The sequence below is a fragment of the Brassica napus genome, chromosome C1 (genome assembly GCF_020379485.1).
Source record: "Brassica napus cultivar Da-Ae chromosome C1, Da-Ae, whole genome shotgun sequence".
NCBI lineage: Eukaryota > Viridiplantae > Streptophyta > Magnoliopsida > Brassicales > Brassicaceae > Brassica > Brassica napus.
Genome location: NC_063444.1, coordinates 27,502,044 through 27,507,214, shown reverse-complemented (window position 1 = coordinate 27,507,214; position 5,171 = coordinate 27,502,044). Strand labels below are relative to the sequence as shown.

General features: G+C 34.2%; 1 long non-coding RNA gene across 1 annotated transcript; it reads right to left on the bottom strand.

Moving 5' to 3' along the window:
* Nucleotides 1-249: 249 nt before the first annotated feature.
* LOC106381903 lies at nucleotides 250-2,070 on the bottom strand. Its single transcript, XR_001276758.3, has 4 exons — nucleotides 1,802-2,070; nucleotides 1,629-1,711; nucleotides 1,387-1,541; nucleotides 250-1,274 (listed from the first exon to the last, which is right to left on the bottom strand). It is a non-coding gene; the product is annotated as an uncharacterized LOC106381903 (long non-coding RNA).
* Nucleotides 2,071-5,171: the final 3,101 nt, after the last annotated feature.

The window sequence follows — 5,171 nt, the reverse complement described above, 5'->3', positions numbered from 1 at the left end:
CATTCCAGCCTAAACTAAAATCTATTCCTAAATCAATTCATCAATTCATTAAAATTTAAAGTGAGTAAATACTAAACACGAAATTGATTACTTCTACCATTCATCTTATCAATACTATATATACATAACTTGTTTAATACTGATAAAAAAGTAAAAGTATATTACCGTTTAAACAGAATAAATTATTTATAAAAAAAGTAAAAACAAACATGATCAAGTTCTAGTAATGATTAAACGACTTGTGACAAAGATATCAATTTGTTTACTGTTATAAATATTTTTATAGATTTTCTGAACAAAACATAGCATACCCAGAAGGATAAAAAGAAAGTAGAAAATCTCCCAAAGCAACACTGATGCGTTAGCATTATTCAAATAGGAAATATTGCTCAGAACTCTAATTATCTTCACCTATGCCACATATGCTTTCTTGGCCATCTTGGAAGATGCTCGAACTGGAGGCTTCTTAATATGAAGACCACTTGAACCTACTCCTGTAGTCGGTGTTCCCTGAAGAATACTACCACCAACATCCACCTTAGCAAAGACTAAGCTCTTTTTTCAGAGACTAAGTTCATTCCAAGCATATCGTCTCCATTGTCTTGCCAACCATGTATGCGATAAAAGGGAAGCGGAGTCTCCTCTGGATTCACACCATCTGCAGCCTAGAAAACAAATGAATGATGATGTGTAGAATAGTTACGTACCAATAAATGACCATCTTCATAGGCTTTGATGTGATGTTATTTTGTCATTTCCCTATCAAAACCAACAAATAGACCCTCAGCAGTCTCATCAGCAATAGTATAAACGATATACAGAAGTCAGAAAAAGTTTATCAAAGTAAGTCGTATCTCTGTGTGTGCAAGTCGTTTCTCTGTGTGTGCGGATGCGGACATGAAGTGCATTTGAATTCAAATAACATAATACTGGAGGACACCGACATCATTAGAGTTGTTGCAGGTCAAGCAAGTAAAGCCTGAGATAGTCCGTTGAAGCTTCTTGGTACACCTGGAGCAAGAGAAGTAACACCACCGTATGTCCATCATGATGCCGGTGACCTTCCCCGTGATCCGTGAAGGTAAAGTTAATTTACTACATTTTTAAACTATTAGAATCACAATCAGAGCACAAAACATGCAATATTCTAAACTATTAAACATATATATAGATGTATGACCCGAGTGATGATAAATTCATTAAGCTCAGCTACGATCAGAGCGAGGTTCAAACCTTGGCATAGCCCCTCAGCAATGATGCTGCTGATGTATTCACTGTGTCATTGGTAACCAGCATATATTGATGGACAGAAGGCCATTAGGTTGGGTTTAGGATAAGTAATTTTAAATGTGTATGTAATCATATAATAGTTACCAAGAAACTTACTTGTCAAAGTAATCAAGCATCTCACTGTGATTGCGGAACCTAAAATATTCTTCAGGTATTGGGGAGACCGGTTCGTTACTCATCGAAAGAGGGTGAATCACTGAATCGAATCAATAGAGAGGAATCTTGCAGCCTGAGTTTCTGACCAGTCACATCTGAAAACAAAAAGCTTGAAAATTATGAGTTTAAACGCAACAATAGTTTAAAACGACCATGATCATAATTGTTACGAACAGAATAACCTTTGCATCTAGGAAGTGCATACATTTCTTGATTTGCAGAATCGGAGCAGTCCCACCTCAACGGCGGAAGAACAAAGACCCGCCTTCATATCAGTAAAATAGATATTAGCCATTAAACGGAGAATGATTTGCTGGAGCTATCACGGGTGAGGATGATAGGGAAGAAGGTTTACCTTTTTATAGGTTGAGATGCACCGCCTAGAAGTAGCATTGAATGAGAAATTTTGCTTATCAAGTTGGTTAAAGTGGATGAATCAATAACTCTCGTAACGTTTCGTAGGAGACGACCAAGCAACGCAATCAAAGCTTGACATCAAGGTTCCTCATAACGATTCGTTTCCCTCGACCTCCTGAAATTCCATTGCTTGTTTAGATTTTCAGAGATTGAAGACGAAGATAAATCCTAATTTTTGGAATCGCCTTTCACGAAGCGTACAAGATTGATTCCATGGGCCGCAGAGGAAGGGCGTGACGGAGCCCATGCGAAACCCGTTTCAAGAGAACAATAAGTTTTAACTGATACGGTGCGTATCCTACATGTCTGCACAGAAAAGTATCAATTTCCAGCATGGCATCCTAGCTCTCACCTTCAAGACTAAGTTTTTGATTTGTGTTAATGAATTCGACATCTAGCAACATTTTTTCAAGAATATGTCAGACATAGACCATATATCCACTGAAATTCAACATCTGATATGCTAACTAATTGACATCCTCATTAGCTATCCAGTAAATCCGCAAGCTGTGTAAATATAAGAAAATAATAATCTATCTCAATTTAGAAACTCCACACAATAGTAAAATCCTTTATTAAACATAGCGCAATAATATATACATATCCAGAAAAATAGTCAAGGCGAGATTTTTTAACAGAAATAAAAAATAAATCTCCATGAGTTCCTTTCAGATCTATGCGAACTCTCTCGGTCCGTCCAAAAAGATGTGTTTCTTTTTCATTAGTTTTTCCTGTAGTTATCAGCTGTGTAAACGATTTTGTTTGCATTCTCCTTGAAACTACCAGTGTGTTCTAATTCAAATTTGAAGTATGAGAAATTAGTGAATCTCTCCATGGCGTACAGGTCTTAGCGGAGAACTTTAGAAAGTAAAACAAAGAACATAGAAAAATTATACTAATCAAGTTTTCAGTATGACTATGAAATTCTATCAATTTAAAGAGTTTCAATGATATGTGACACTGCATAGAGCGGTTTAGATGTAATGGTTTATCATTGGATGTGAGAGTTAATCGACAAAGTGGGAGAACCCTAGGCCATATTCAGAGATAGTGCAAAAGAATAGACGATTAGGAAGCTTTTTGGGTATGTCTGACGCATCAGCCTCACCTTTTAAAGGTTATGTAGAAACTGAGTGCCATAGGCCGCGAGTTAATTTAAAATGACCCAATAATCATTAATTCATTACATAATCACGTTCAAAAACTCACTGCCGAGGGCCGTAAAATCACCGAAAAAATGTAATTCGGACACCAATGATGTTGATTTATACTGACTCAGTCCAAAAATCGAAATTCTTAAAAACTTAATTTTTCACTCATTTCATCCTATAATCGAGTAGTATATTTAAAAATTCATGAAGTTTTCATGAAAATTGCAAAAAACGAAGAAACTGATGTATAACTCTTGAAAAATTATGAGCTGTCGGAGTCAATATTCCAGAAAGTCTAAAAGTCTAAAGAGGAAGACGACTTGTAAAAATCATAATTGTCTTTCATTAAATTTAATCATAAAAAAATGTAAAACGCACATGTTCTCTATTCGAACCCGGGTTGTGAGCCTCTTTAATGAGACATAAACCACTGCACTAAGTGAAATTTAGTGTTATTCATATGAATACATACTATGTTAAAACAAAAATATAAAGATGGATCCCACAAACATTTATTAAAATCTGATGTGAACCCGAGAGAAAAGTGTCTCATTATATATATAGATTTACATGCATTCCAGCTTATGAAGGCAAACTGAATTGTATGCTTGGTCGCTTATTCCGTACATATTCAATTTGTATGCTTGGTCGGTCGCTGTCAAGTGTCAACTTTCGTAATATAAACATTAACAAGTGTTTAAAAAAAAGAACGTTAACAATAGAACATTAATATTTAACACTTAAGGGGTGATTAAACCCAACCCTTGTCCAACATGAAAATAATTTTACTGTCATGAAATAACTTATAATTTACAGTGTCGAGAAATTTAAATAAGAGTAGAATTTAATACCCGTAGGAAGTAAATAACACTAATATAAGGGAGAGAGTTTATTATAAGGAGGAAGAAGAAGATGTAATGATTCTTTGATTATAAACTTTTGTTCTTGTATTTGGTGTACAAAAGAGTGAGATGAGTGATGGTATTTATAGTGAACAACAATACATAAAATAACAAAGATGGTGCTTAATTTGGTAAATGGGTGGGTGATCATAGTGTTTGATGAGTAGATGATCATAGTGCTTGAGTTGGTAAAGGGGTGGATGATCATAGTGCTTGAGTTTGGTAAAGAAGTGGATGATCATTTCAATGCTTATCTTATAACACTCCCCCTTGATCATCCATCTTGTATTACGTGGTGCCTCGTTAAAAACCTAGTCATGGAAAACCCAATGGGAAAAACCGTAGTAAAAGTAAAAAGAGTACAACTACGTAAGCTCCCCCTCGAATGAGTAGTCATAGAACCTTTAGAACAATGATAGATTTTCATCTCTCAAATTGTAACATTCTCTTTGGGTGTCTATCTTTTGTATGTTCTTTGTTGCCTCGTTAAAACCTTGTCATGGAAAAACCCAATGGGATAAAAAAAAACCATGATAAGGAAAAAGAGTACAACCACACTTACTATCATATTTCTTTCCCTGGAAACAATATCTTCAGGATATGCATTCCAATCAACTCTCTTCAGAGAATTAAGCTTAAGAGAATAAACTCTATTCATTTCTATTATGATATCTAGGGCCTTTAGACTTCTTGTCCATAATTCTCTTTTGACTTAGACAATAGTTTATTGGTCTATTTGGATTTCAAACCAAATTTCTTACATATAATCGTATAGAAATTCGTCTCGTACATACGAATTATTCATTTGTAACTATAGAAGTTACTATTATGATTTTCTTTCTTTTCATATGAAATTACATCTTTCAGTAATGAAAAAGATTAATAATTTTCTTAAATAACACTCTTACGTATGGTATTTCAGGACCAAACATATACGAGCGTCTTAAATAAAATACTTTAAGGATCTTTATGATAACATCTCAGTTTTAGATCTCCAGTTTAGAATACATAAAACAATATAGTATTGTCAAGAGTTTTCTTCCAAAATATAATTTTTCTATAACTCTTCAGGAGTTTTGATTATATTCAAATCATGATTCTATTGATTTATAATCTCTTGATAAATACAAATGGATACATTTGTTAACCTTATAATATTTCATATATCCCATAAAATAGTTTGTTTCAATTCGATCGAATATGCAGAGTTCCCGGGAACATGATTTTGATATCATCAATCCTTCATGGATTATAC